Source organism: Salvelinus namaycush, chromosome 14 (assembly GCF_016432855.1).
Source record: "Salvelinus namaycush isolate Seneca chromosome 14, SaNama_1.0, whole genome shotgun sequence".
Lineage (NCBI taxonomy): Eukaryota > Metazoa > Chordata > Actinopteri > Salmoniformes > Salmonidae > Salvelinus > Salvelinus namaycush.
The window spans coordinates 42,085,417-42,100,640 of NC_052320.1; the positions used below are offsets into that span (position 1 = coordinate 42,085,417).

Sequence of the window (15,224 nt, forward strand, 5' to 3'; positions counted from 1 at the left end):
TCGGGGATTCAATCTAGCAACCTTTCGGTTACTGGCCCAATGTTCTAACCACTAGGCTACCTGCCGCCCCTATTTCAAGCTTTGTAAACATTTTCTCACATTTCATATATTAATACTTCCATGAGATTGGGTTATTAGCTATGGTTAATGTCCATAAGATGTACCATGTTTACAGTATGTGTACTTAGAGACAGTATGGAGACTGAGACATTAGCTAATGACGCATTTTACATGATCACAATATCTGATGTGAATCTTGCAGTTGAATGAATCAGCAACAAATTTTCTCTTCACAAACTAGCTATCAGTATTTTAAATCATAATCATAAACATATGTGAATCTACAAATACCATGAGTTCATTTTTGTTTTGGATGAAAATGCTTGTAATGGGCCTATTGCTGCACAACCATTTTAAAGACATGCTCCGGTACTTTGGCGACTAAGAAAGTATTTTTTTTAAACTCCCGTTTTGGGCTCGATGTGTCTGTGCATTTCATACATGAAAAATCTATGAGCAGAATTACTGTTTTACATCAATTAGCCACCAAATCCCTAGTTTGAGAGCGACTGTTTTCTTGAAGCCGTGCTGTGCGATTTTCCCTACATTTCCCCCCACGGGGGCCAGCCCCCTATCAATTTAGAGTTCTAGCCACTGAACTTCAGCCCCTCGCATTTGAGGCCTGCCTAGTGTTATCCAATAAGGTTGCAGGTGGGCCCAATGGCTCAGTGCAGACAGCAGAGCGAGCAATAATGTCATGGTGCCCATATCTGCACGTGACGTAGTACACCCTTTTCGGGGACCACTTTTGACTCGTGAATGCTACTTTCAAAAGTAATGGAAAATCTCTTTAAGGGACATGCAGTTGCACAATTAATATATTTTCACATGAACAGGTGCACAAGCTACAAATGTGTATAATGAATGCAAATCAGAATCTTATTTAATCATACACATTGAACATGTGTGTCATTGTGGAGCTACTGTAAGCCAGAGGAGTTGTAGCCCTTCAAAAGGCTTATATTAAGCTTGCCCTACTTTGTCAAGGTTTTAATTAAAACTGCAGGTCTTTTGTACCTTTATCACTAAATGTCGTCCTCTTGTGAGAAACCATTGAGTGGTTGTGTCTACTCTGCATTATTCATGACGATGGTTTGGAAAGGTCTTTGTGTTTTACAAGCGCCACTTTTTAAGTACAAGAGTGATAGATTAGGGCCGGTGTTAGGGCCAACCAGGACCTTGTAAGGACTAAGTACACCACTTTTCTTCTGCCTTAAGAACTACTGAGAGATGGGCTTTTACTTTCCTGACTGATCTGGAATTCCTGATCGTTTGACCTTAGAAAATCCGCACTGCTGTTTCGCACACCTGTATCTAACAATCAAAGTTGACCGATAGCCTTTCTACCCATGATTTTCGTTTTTATTACAATCACATTCCTGATTATATGCCTGATTACTGTAGTATAAAAGCATTATTGAACATCCCAGTTCCTAGCTGGCTACTGCAAATTGGTTTCCACATACAAGCTCCACACATTTGTAGTAGAAATTACTGTATATTTTTGTAATGTAGATCTATTTAAATTCAGTGTAGAGAGGAGCCCGAAGTATAGTATACTATATTTCAGTATATCTTTTTTTAACAGCAGTGCTCCCACTATGTTTTCAGGTGGCCAGATTCTCCTCCAGTGCTTTTGGCTCCTACCTCTTTCCTGGGGTTATCTATTTATAACAATGACTAATCATTGCCTTAGGATTGTAACATTAGAGAGCTTTTGTTATGATGGCTTACTCTGGAAAGGTCAGAAGCAATTCTATTAGCGGTTGGTGACGCGTTGCAGACCCATACCTCACTGACAAACAGCCGTTTTTTGACAGAACATTTCCACATTTTCTCATCTGTCCTCTTCAAACACAATACAGTGCTTGAGAGCTATTCCTCTTCCCCCCCACCCTCAGAAAGCCACAGTTGGTAGAGTATATGACTCATAATTTGCTCCATGGTATGGGAGTCTTATGTGAAAATGTCTTATACTGTAGTGTGTATACTTAAGAGTGAATCATATAACGATGCTCATGTTAAGTTGTCCAATTGGTGCAACATGTATCATATTAGTGTCCTGCCATCCAGGATCTCTATACCAGGCGATGTCAGAGGAAGGCCCTAAAAATTGTCAAAGATTCCAGCCACTCTAGTCATAGACTGTTCTCTCTGCTACCGCACGGCAAGCGGTACCGGAGCGCCAAGTCTAGGTCCAAGAGGCTTCTAAACAGCTTCTACCCCCAAGCCATAAGACTCCTGAATATCTAGTCAAATGGCTACCCAGACTATTTGCATTGCCCCCTCCTCCCCCTCTTTACACCACTGCTACTCTCTGTTGTCGTCTATGCATAGTCACTTTAATAACTCTACCTACATGTACTGTACAGTTGAAGTCTGAAGTTTATATACACCTTAGCCAAATACATTTAAACTCAGTTTTTCAAAAAAAAAATACATTTAATCCTCATAAATCCTCATTTAATCCCCTGTTTTATGTCAAATAGGTCAAATAAAATGGCGCCGGAAGAAATGGCAGCAGTTTTACAGGCGCCCAACCCATTGTGTTATTATGCGGATTTTTTCGCGTTATTTGTAACTTATTTTGTACATAATGTTTCTACAACCGTATCTTACGGCAAAAAAGAGCTTCTGGATATCAGGACAGTGATCACTCACCTCGGATTAGATAAAGATTTTTTCTTCAACAAGCAATGGGCCAATGGGCCAACATCCCCATTATTTGCAAGAGGAAGAAACGCAGGTACAGGGGACACAGAGCGGGATGCCACGTGAGGACCCGCAGAAGGCAGGTAGGAAAGCTGCCGTTACAGTCAATATTACTCGCCAACGTGCAATCATTGGACAATAAATTAGACGAGGTACGATCACGAATATCCTACCAATGGGACATCAAAAACTGTTAATATCCTATGTTTCACGGAATCGTGGCTGAATGACGACATGGATATTCAGCTAGCGGGATATTCAGCTAGCGGGATATACGCTGCACCAGCAAGATAGAACAGCACACTCCAGTAAGACGAGGGGGGGTAGTCTGCATATTTGTAAACAACAGCTGGTGCACAAAATCTGAGGAATGCTAGATTTTGCTTGCCTGAAGTAGAGTATATTGTGATAAATTGCAGGCCACACTACTTGCCTAGAGAGTTTTCAGCTATACTTTTCGTGGCTGTTTATTTACCACCACAGACAGATGCTGGCACTAAAACTGTACTCAGTCAGCTGTATAAGGAAATAAGCAAACAGGAAACCACCCAACCAGAGGCGGTGCTCCTAGTGGCCGGAGACTTTAATGCAGGGAAACTTAAATCAGTTCTACCAAATTTCTATCAGCAATGTTAAATGTGCAACCAGAGGGAAAAAAATTCTAGATCACCTGTACTCCACACACAGAGACGTGTACAAAGCTCTCCCTCGCCCTCCATTTGGTAAATCCAACCACAACTCTATCCTCCTGATTCCTGCTTACAAGCAAAAATTAAAGCAGGAAGCACCAGTGACTCGGTCTATAAAAAAGTGGTCAGATAAAGCAGATGCTAAACTACAGGACTGTTTTGCTATCACAGACGGGAACATGTTCCGGGATTCTTCCGATGGCATTGAGGAGTACACCACATCAGTCACTGGCTTTATCAATAAGTGCATCGAGGACGTCGTCACCACAGTGACTGTACGCACATACCCCAACCAGAAGCCATGGATTACAGGAAACATTCGCACTGAGCTAAAGGGCAGAGCTGCCGTTTTCAAGGTGCGGGACCCTAACCCAGAAGCTTAGAAGAAATCCTGCTATGCCCTGCGACAAACCATCAAAAAGGCAAAATATCAATACAGGGCTAAGATTGAATCATACTTCACCGGCTCCGATGCTCGTCTTATGTGGCAGGGCTTGCAAACTATTACAGACTACAAAGGGAAGCACAGCCGCGAGCTGCCCAGTGACACAAGCCTACCAGACGAGCTAAATAATTGATATGCTCGCTTCGAGGCAAGCAACACTGAGGCATGCATGAGAGCATCACCTGTTCTGTAAGACCTTTAAACAGGTCAACATACACACGTCTGCGGGGCCAGACGGATTACCAGGACGTGTGCTCCGGGCATGTGCTGACCAACTGGCAGGTGTCTTCACTGACATTTTCAACATTGAGTCTGTAATACCAACATGTTTCAAGCAGACCACCATAGTCCCTGTGCCCAAGAACACTAAGGCAACCTGCCTAAATGACTACAGACCCGTAGCACTCACGTCCGTAGCCATGAAGTGCTTTGAAAGGCTGGTAATGGCTCACATCAACACCATTATACCAGAAACCCTAGACCCACTCCTATTTACATACCGCCCAAACAGTTCCACAGATGATGCAATCTCTATTGCGCTCCACACTGCCCTTTCCCACCTGGACAAAAGGAACACTCGTGTGAGAATGTTGAATGACTGGAGTCAGGTTTGTAGGCCTCCTTGCTCGCACACTCTTTTTCAGTTCTACAAATTTTCTATAGGATTGAAGTCAGGGCTTTTGGATAGGTAATTTTCTTCTTCATGATGCCATACATTTTGTGAAGTGCACCAGTCCCTCCTGCAGCAAAGCACCACCACAACATGATGCTGCCACCCCCGTGCTTCACAGTTGGGATGGTGTTCTTCGGCTTGCAAGCATCCCACTTTTTCCTCCAAACATAACAATGGTCATTATGTTCAAACAGTTCTATTTTTGTTTCATCAGACCAGAGGAAAGTGCGATCTTTGTCCACATGTGCAGTTGCAAACCGTAGTCTGGCTTTTTTATGGCGGTTTTGGAGCAGTGGCTTCTTCCTTGCTGAGTGGCCTTTCAGGTTATGTCGATATAGGACTCGTTTTACTGTGGATATAGATACTTTTGTACCTGTTTCCTACAGCATCTTCACAAGGTCCTTTGCTGTTATTCTGGGATTGATTTGCAGTTTTCGCACCAAAGTACGTTCATCTCTAGGAGACAGAATGCGTCTCCTTCCTAAACGGTATGACGGCTACATGGTCCCATGGTGTTTATACCTGCGTACTATTGTTTGTACAGATGAACGTGGTACCTTCAGGCGTTTGGAAATTTGCACCCAAGGATGAACCAGACTTGTGGAGGTCTACAATTTGTTTTCTGAGGTCTTGGCTGAGTTCTTTTGATTTTCCTGTGATGTCAAGCAAAGAGGCACTGAGTTTCAAGGTAGGCCTTGAAATACATCCGCAGATATACCTCCAATTGACTCAAATTATGTAATTTTGCCTATCAGAAGCTTCTAAAGCCATGATAGAATGTTCTGGAATTTTCCGAACTGTTTAAAGGCACAGTCAACATAGTGTATGTAAACCTCTGACCCACTGGAATTGTGATACAGTGAATTATAAGTTAAATAATCTGTCTGTAAACAATTGTTGGAAAAATTACTTGTGTCATGCACAAAGTAGATGTCCTAACCGACTTGCCAAAACTATAGTTTGTTTTAACAAGAAATTTATGGAGTGGTTGAAAAACGAGTTTTAATGACTCCAACCTAAGTGTATGTAAACTTCCGACTTCAACTGTACATACTACCTCAACTAACCGGTGCCCCCGCACATTGACTCTGTATTGGTACCCTCTGTATATAGTCTCGCTATCGTTATTTTCCTGCTGCTCTTTAATTACTTTTTACTTTTATCTCTTATTCATATCTGTTTTTTTTAAACTGCATTATTGGTTAGGGGCTCGTAAGTTAGCATTCTGCACATGTGACAAAAATTTGATTTGATTTGATGATAGGAAAGGCAAGTAAGATTTTTTTTACAGTCTAATGTAGGGTTGCAAAGGGAGGGTATATTACCAGTAAACTACCAGAATGTTGGTATCTTTCAAGAATTGTATGTATTCTATCACAGGACATCAAGTGGCCCTTTTGGGTACTTCAGATTATCACAGGCGTCTGTAATTATCTCTGGTCTTATCACGTAAAATATATACAATTATTAAATAATATAATTAAAAAAATAGAATGCCAAAGCTGTAAAACATTATACTAAATATAAACCATCAACCTTGTGAGTGCCGTTGGTGTTTAATATGAGGGTTTCAGCATGAAATATACTTATACTTTTTTACACACTTTTATTTATTTGACAATGTCAATATGTATTTGATGTCAATGTTTTGATATCAAACTGGTGGCAGTTGTGAAAAAAGTAAATAGTTGGACGAGTTGCAGAAGTAATTGAAATAATGCCGTTGTTGATTACATGCTTTTTTCATTAATTTGGCCATTTTTTCTTGAACCATATGGTCTGTCTACAGTCATGGCCAAAAGTTTTGAGAATGAAACAAATATACATTTTCACAAAGTCTGCTGCCTCAGTTTGTATGATGGCAATTTGCATATACTCCAGAATTTTATGAAGAGTGATCAGATGAATTGCAATTAATTGCAAAGTCTCTCTTTGCCATGCAAATTAACTGAATCCCCCAAAATCATTTCCACTGCATTTCAGCCCTGCTACAAAAGGACCAGCTGACATCATGTCAGTGATTCTCTCGTTAACACAGGTGTGAGTGTTGACGAGGACAAGGCTGGAGATCACTCTGTCATATTGATTGAGTTCGATTAACAGACTGGAAGCTTCAAAAGGAGGTTGGTGCTTGGAATCATTCTTCTTCCTCTGTCAACTATGGTTACCTGAAAGGAAACACGTGCCGTCATCATTACTTTGCACAAAAAGGGCCTTACAGGCAAGGATATTGCCAGTAAGATTGCACCTAAATCAACCATTTATCGGATCATCAAGAACTTCAAGGAGAGTGGTTCAATTGTTGTGAAGAAGGCTTCAGGGCACCCATGAAAGTCCAGCAAGCGCCAGGACCGTCTCCTAAAGTTGATTCAGCTGCGGGATCGGGGTACCACCAGGACAGAGCTTGCTCAGGAATGGCAGCAGGCAGGTGTGAGTGCATCTGCATGCACAGTGAGGCGAAAACTTTTGGAGGAGACAAGGTGATCGCTACCATCAGTCCTGTGTCATGCCAACAGTAAAGCATCTTGAGACCATTCATGTGTGGGGTTGCTTCTCAGCCAAGGGAGTGGGCTCACTCACAATTTTGCCTAAGAACACAGGCATGAATAAAGAATGGTACCAGCACATCCTCCGAGAGCAACTTCTCCCAACCATCCAGGAACAGTTTGGTGACGAACAATGCCTTTTCCAGCATGATTGTAATGTCTCTCGTTGGTGGTAGAAATAGTAGACCAAAGGGCAGCGTGGAAAGTGTTCATGATTCTTTTATTCAAAAAACACTCAAACAAAATAACAAAAGCGAAAACGAAAGCGCACAGTTCTGTCAGGCTAAGACACTAAACAGAAAACAAGATCCCACAAACTCAGGTGGACAAACAGGCTGCCTAAGTATGATCCCCAATCAGTGACAACGATAGACAGCTGCCTCTGATTGGGAACCACACTCCGCCAAAAACAGAGAAACAGAAATCATAGAATTTCCCACCCGAGTCACACCCTGACCTAACCAAACATAGAGAATAATAAGGATCTCTAAGGTCAGGGCGTGACAATGATGGAGCACCTTGCCATAAGGCAAAAGTGATAACTTAGTGGCTCGGGGAACAAAACATCGATATTTTGGGTCCATGGCCAGGAAACTCCCCAGACCTTAATCCCATTGACAACTTGTGGTCAATCCTCAAGAGGCGGGTAGACAAACAAAAACCCACAAATTCTGACAAACTCCAAGCATTGATTATGCAAGAATGGGCAGCCATCAGTCAGGATGTAGCCCAGAAGTTAATTGACAGCATGCCAGGGCGGATTGCAGAGGTCTTAAAAAAAAGGGTCAACACTGCAAATATTGACTCTGCAACTTCATGTAATTGTCATTAAAAGCCTTTGACACTTAAATGCTTGTAATTATACTTCAGTATTCCATAGTAACATCTGATAAAAATATCTAAAGACACTGAAGCAGCACACTTTGTGGAAATTTATATTTGTGTCATTCTCAAAACTTTTGGCATGACTGTACTATAAAACTCATTGACAATATGGACACAGATAAAAACATTTTTTTATACATTATTCAAGTATAAATTACCACATTTCCAAAAGATTGGCATAGATTTTCTGTTAATTACAAAAAGTACTGAAGATTCTTTGGTAAATTACCAGTAGCTTTGCAACCCTAATCTAGTGTACACTTGCAGTGAGTTATATATGATGCACTTATCCACTTGTTGAATCGATTATTCAAAAGTCCAGAGGACCATTATGAGTTTATATTTATGTTGGTCCTCTTCATAGAACCCACAGACATCCACTTCCGTGTGTTATGTCCATGCAATACACATCAGGGGCCTGCAAGAGGGTCCAGCGTCACAAATAATTCAGATAGAAATGAATTGTGCAGAACACATATGATTATATGTCATGTAGAATAGGTAATAATCATGTCAGTTTTATAAAGTTAAATTTCTGTATTATCTGCCACCTTCTGACCTTTTCACCTCACAGTTGAACTGATTTGATCAGAATGCCATTCAAAGTAAATTAACATGATACTTTTATGAAATTGCTTCATGGAATTACTTTTGGATAATATAATAATCTGTTCTTGTAGATCATGAATTAACAGTTTGTCAGACTGACTGTGCTGTAACTAGAGTGCAGTGGTGTGTTGGGAAATTGTGTCCCAAAAATATTTTTCATGCTCTGCCACCCCCACTTCATCCAAAATGCACCCATTAATAATGTACTGGGAATGAAGGTTAATGTATGTGATGAAATATGGATGAGTTTTATGAAAACCTATGCAGAGCTGACTTTTCAGTGGTCAATGCCTCTGATGCACGGGCTCTGAACCGGTTGGGCGGTTCCTGTTTCGGTCCCTTTTTACAGTTCTGTGCACAAAACTCACCATTTCAATCTGTCGCTGTACTGTGGCATTATTGTCACCAGTCACAAGACATGAGTTCATTCAGATTCTCCCTAAGTGAACGTACAACAGCCCGAAACCTGAAGATCCACTAACAATGTTTGTGTGTTGGGTTACATAACATGAGTTGAGCCAAAACACACTTTTTCAGACTAAATTGTGATTTCTCAGCTACATACCACTTGGGAAAGGAACCGTTATAACACTATATTACACACAGAACATACTGTATGATACTTTAATGAACTTACAAGCCTATGAGCAATGAGTTTGAACAACAAAACACACAAACTCATTCAACCACAGATGGAACTACTATATAAGAATAGCTTTACAGTTTATTTTTTTTTTTTTTTACAATCGCTAGAACCCATTTCTCAATACTTAGGTCACTTTTTCAAAACTCTTCACACAGTTCTAACCAACTTTCAGCTTGGCACAGCAGTTCATTTCACATCCAAAATGCACTAAAACTACCAAAACACTTCATACATGTCTCAAATCAACTCATTCTTCCATAACACTAGCAAAGGTTGTCACCCAACAAGCACACTTTGTCACTCATAAAACAATGACCTAAAAAACACTAACAAGTAGCATTACACAATGTTTTATTTTGTAAAATGTCTTTACAAAACAAGAATGACACCTCTCTACTGTTTAGAATTCACTGCAGTATATGTTACAGGAATGAATAAGACATGATGCAATATGCTTCAATATGTATTATGTAATTTTTTTGGCATTGAGTGATCCCAAAATACAATAATTTGTATATACACACCATCTACCGATACAGATACAGTAGCAATGCTAGTCAACCCTGTCTTCTGCATTTGGCCACAGGTTCTGTGACTGCACGGGAATGGTGAAATCCCATATTGCCCCATACAATTACAAACGTTGGCCGATTTCGTCTCACTGCAACCCTTTCCTCACCTGGCACAACCCTTCCATAGAGGTCATCCAGGAATGAAATGAGATGCTCGGTGTTGTATGGCCCAATTAGAGGTTTGGGTAACAGCAATCCATCAGAGGATATTGCTGCACACATTGTTATGTTGGCACGCCTCTGGCCCGGGACATCCACTGTGGCTTTTTTCCCAATCACATTCCTTCCTCGCCGCCGTGTTTTGGCCGAGTTGAAACCAGCCTCATCCATAAAGATGAATATGTGGGGTCTTTGCCTGGCTTCAATCTCCATAACGCTCTAAAATAAATCCACAAGACAACACAAGAGTTAGGCTATTACGGTAGTTTACATTATACCTGCCTCTGCCCTGTTTGGTTTTCTTCAAAACCAGTTCTGTTTTTTTATAGTCATCTTACCTGGACATATTGGTTTCTGAGTTGCTTGACTCGTTCAGAGTTCCTCTCAAAGCGGACAGTGTACAACTGCTTCATCCTGACTTGATGTTGTTTCAGGACTCTAGAAATAGTTATGCTTACATTGTGAATATTTCCAAATGTAACGTTGTCTGTCCCGAATCTCTGTTAGCTTTCTGACATTGTTACTGATGACCATATCAACGATTGCAGTTTCCTGCACAGCGGTGAAAATCAATTACAATTACACACAAGTGGGTTTGGAAGCTTTTCTCAATTTACTTCTGTAATGTGCAGTTCAGTCAGATTCCCTTGCAGAATGCACATCTTACCTGTTCTTTTAATGGAAATCTCTCACAACGGATGCCACTGTTTAGCGTTGCAGATTTGGCTGCACTCTCAGACCAGCCTCTCTCATTGATAGACCATTATTTATTACATGATCAATTATAGTAGCCCTAATCTCATCTGAGACTACAGCTCTTGATCTTCCTCTCAGTCTTCTTCCACCACGCATACGTACTCCTCTCCCTCTCCCTCTTCCTCTTCCTCTTCCAGCCAATCTTCTTTCTCTATCAGCCACTTCTCTATATCTGGCTGTGTACATGTTTACATTACAGTACAGCATTATTCCTAAGATGTCCCCTTTTGTATAGATGGTAATGAAATTGAAAGACTAACACCTGGGTAGGTGTTCAGCTACAATTGGAATCAGGTGTGGTTGGCCTAATTGTTTTGATAGTATTTCATTTTTTAGATTTGAAATATATTTCAATACGGTATTACTATAGAAATGTAGGTAATTGCTGTCTTGTTCAATTTTGTGTTATGTTAGGTTTTGAACTTAAGTTTAATGTGCAAATTGGCCTGTAGGTATATAGAGCTTTGGTGGTGGTTGTGTCTGAGTGAGAAAAGAATTCATGAAATTTGAAAGATATAGTCATTGAATGCATTTTGTGCCAAAGCAATAAAAAATGATCCACAGTTTAGCCCACATAGACTGCTGTAAATATGTTGTTTGTTAGCTTCACCATTTCACCATAAGAGGGTTTTTTTCAGGGTGGGATTAGCTGATGCAAATAAAATCTATCTTTTCAAGTGTTCGGCTGATTCTCTGGAGCCACATGGTGCAACCAGGGCAACCTCTCCCTGCGAGAGGCTGGGTAATTATGCCACTGTAATAATGCTCTCTCTCTCCCATTGACACAAATTATTCTAAAAAGACAATTATAGCTGATCTCATAATTAACATTGCTGGTAATGCATGGCGGCCTTTGTCTCAACGACACCCTATTCTCCATTTCGTGCACTACTTTTAAATAGGGTGTAATTTGGAACAGATTATATATCATTTGGGGCTCTATTTAATCAGTATCGCAAAAGTTCAGCGTTACAGCATGATTGAAATTTAAAGGCAATGTTCCCGCGTTAGCCGGAGACTGCATTCACGGTAAACCCTGCATATGTTGGCTCAATCAGAAATGTACCTTTACATTTCTAGCACGCAATCTGTAACACTTTAGAGATACAAATTGAACAGAGCACTTGGTCTAGACCATGGGTTGTTGTTGACCTTTGCCCTCCTGATGTGAGAGATGGATGTATCAGTTCCTTGCCAATAAAAGCAGCGCACTACTTGGTGATGTGGTGCACTGACTCCTCTGTGAACCAGTTGAAGTATTTTTCATTCTGCCATGCTGATGCAGGGATTCTTACTTACCGGGTAAACAAAAGGTGTCTGGATTGGGGTATAGTGCAGTGTTTTAACTGGGGTGCATTGGCTTTCATGTTTTTATTCCTTTAAGATATTGCGTAAGGTGTTTTGTATTAAGTGCACAGTCCTTTTTCTTCCACATAATGAATAATCTTGTCAGTTATGGTCATTAGACTTCTGCTGTAAAGTTCTGAACATTGCACAGTGTTGAATATCCCCCTTGAGGTTTTCTGCTTATGAGGCATTTTTATGGCACATATTTATTAGCCCATTAATCTGGAGAACTGATAACCTTCAGGTTATGTCAAGGGAAAACAAAAATAAAGAGAGTATGGAAAGAAGAAGAAGAAAAAGAAGAAAATAATTAATAAAATAAATAATAAATTACATTTGATAATTGACCAACTTTAATCCCATCCCATTTTTTTTAGCAGATATTTAAATTCACAAGACACTTTTCTGGAGACCATTAGTAGCTGCATATCAACTATCCACCCTTCTCCCAAAGTGTGCATTTAAACACTTTCTTGCATGGATTTTACAATGGTGGATGGAAACTGCCAATTCTTACACCATTCATATGGTTTTAAACCCATGTGCACACTTCTAGAAAAGGGTGGAGACTCAGAACATAACCAGAAACAAGTTTTAGATTATCTATAGTGATTGAATCATATACCATATAGGCTTGAATGATAATCAATAGTGAACATAGTGCCATCTAGTGAAAAAGTCAGTTATTACATAAATACCTCGCTCACTCCTGTATATTATTACTGAAACTCACAAACCAAAAGATGGCAGTAACACACCTTTAAAAGAGAGTGGAGAGGATTGGCCAGCAGCATACCACCATCCATCCCACTGCTGGCTTGCAGTGGGGCCAGTAAGAGGCACCCTTTTCTCTGGTCTAAAAAAAATATCCCAATGCCCCAGGGCAGTGATTGGGGATGTTGCCCTGTACTGTAGGGTGCCGTCTTTCAGATCGGATGTTAAACGGGTGTCCTGAATCTCTGTGGTCACTAAAGATTCCATGGCACTTATCCAGGCTATATCAAATAAAATGTATTTATAAAGCCCTTCTTACATCAGGTTGATATCTCAAAGTGCTGTACAGAAACCCAGCCTAAAACCCCCAAAAACAAGCAATGCAGGTGTAGAAGCACGGTGGCTAGGAAAAACTCCCTAGAAAGGCCAGAACCTAGGAAGAAACCTAGAGAGGAACCAGGCTATGAGGGGTGGCCAGTCCTCTTCTGGCTGTGCCGGGTGGAGATTATAACAGAAACATGGCCAAGATGTTAAAATGTTCATAGATGACCAGCATGGTTAAATAATAATAATCACAGTGGTTGTCGAGGGTGCAACAGGTCAGCACCTCAGAAGTAAATGTAAGTTGGCTTTTCATAGCCGATCATTGAGAGTATCTCTACTGCTCCTGCTGTCTCTAGAGAGTTGAAAACAGCAGGTCTGGGACAGGTAGCACGTACGATGAACAGGTCAGGGTTCCATAGCCGCAGGCAGAACAGTTGAAACTGGAGCAGCAGCACGGCCAGGTGGACTGGGGACAACCAGGAGTCACCAGAACAGGTAGTCCTGAGGCATGATCCTAGGGCTCAGGTCCTCTGAGAGAGAGAGAGAGCGAGAAAGAAAGAAAGAAATAAAGAGAGAAAGAAAGAGAGAGAGAGAGAATTAGAGAGAGCATTTTTAAATTCACACAGGACACTGGATAAGACAGGAGAAGTACTCCAGATATAACAGACTGACCCTAGCCCCCCGACACATAAACTACTGCAGCATAAATACTGGAGGCTGAGACACTGTGGCCCCATCCGACGATACGCCCGGACAGGGCCAAACAGGCAGGATATAACCCCACCCACTTTGCCAAAGCACAGCCCACACATCACTAGAAGGATATCTTCAAAGACCAATTTACCATCCTGAGACAAGGCCGAGTATAGCACACAAAGATCTCCGCCACGGCACAACCCAAGGGGGGCGCCAACCCAGACAGGAAGATCACGTCAGTGACTCAACCAACTCAAGTGACGCACCCCTCCTAGGGACGGCATGGAAGAGCACCAGTAAGCCAGTGACTCAGCCCCTGTAATAGGGTTAGAGGCAGAGAATCCCAGTAGAGAGAGGGGAACCGGCCAGGCAGAGACAGCAAGGGCGGTTCGTTGCTCCAGTGCCTTTCCATTCACCTTCACACTCCTGGGCCAGACTACACTCGGTCCCGTGTGGCTCAGTTGGTAGAGCATGGCGCTTCCAACGCCAGGGTTGTGGGTTCATTCCCCACGGGGGGACCAGGATGAATATGTATGAACTTTCCAATTTGTAAGTCGCTCTGGATAAGAGCGTCTGCTAAATGACTTAAATGTAAATGTACACTCAATCATAGGACCTACTGAAGCGATGAGTCTTCAATAAAGATTTCAAGGTTGAGACCGAGTCTGCGTCTCTCACATCGGTAGGCAGACCATTCCATAAAAATGCAGCTCTATAGGAGAGAGCCCTGCCTCCAGCTGTTTGCTTAGAATTTTTAGGGACAGTTACGAGGCCTGCGTCTTGTGACCGTAGAGTACGTGTAGAAGTGACAAAAGCATCGATACATTTTTCTGCATAATTTTTGGACAGAAAGTTTCTGATTTTTGCAATGTTACATAGATGGAAAAAAGCTGTCCTTGAAACAGTCTTGATATCTTCGTCAAAAGAGAGATCAGGGTCCAGAGTAACGCCGAGGTCCTTCACAGTTTTATTTGAGACGACTGTACAACCATCAAGATTAATTGTCAGATTCAACGGAAGATCTCTTTGTTTCTTGGGACCTAGAACAAGCATCTCTGTTTTGTCTGAGTTTAAAAGTAGAACATTTGCAGCCATCCTCTTCCTTATGTCTGAAACACAGGCTTCCAGCCAGGGCAATTTTGGGGCTTCACCATGTTTCATCAAAATGTACAGCTGTGTGTCATCCGCTTAGCAGTGAAAGTTAACATTATGTTTCCGAATGACATCACCAAGAGGTAAAATATATAGTGAAAACAATAGTGGTCCTAAAACGGAACCTTGAGGAACACCGAAATTTACAGTTGATTTGTCAGAGGACAAACCATCCACAGAGACAAACTGATCTCTTTCTGACAGATAAGATCTAAACCAGGCCAGAACTTGTCCATGTA

General features: G+C 41.3%; 1 non-coding gene across 1 annotated transcript; it reads left to right on the forward strand.

Annotated features, from left to right (window-relative positions):
* The first annotated feature begins 14,277 nt into the window (after positions 1-14,277).
* On the forward strand, positions 14,278-14,354 carry trnag-ucc. Its single transcript has one exon. It is a non-coding gene; the product is annotated as a tRNA-Gly (tRNA).
* The last annotated feature ends 870 nt before the right edge of the window (positions 14,355-15,224 follow it).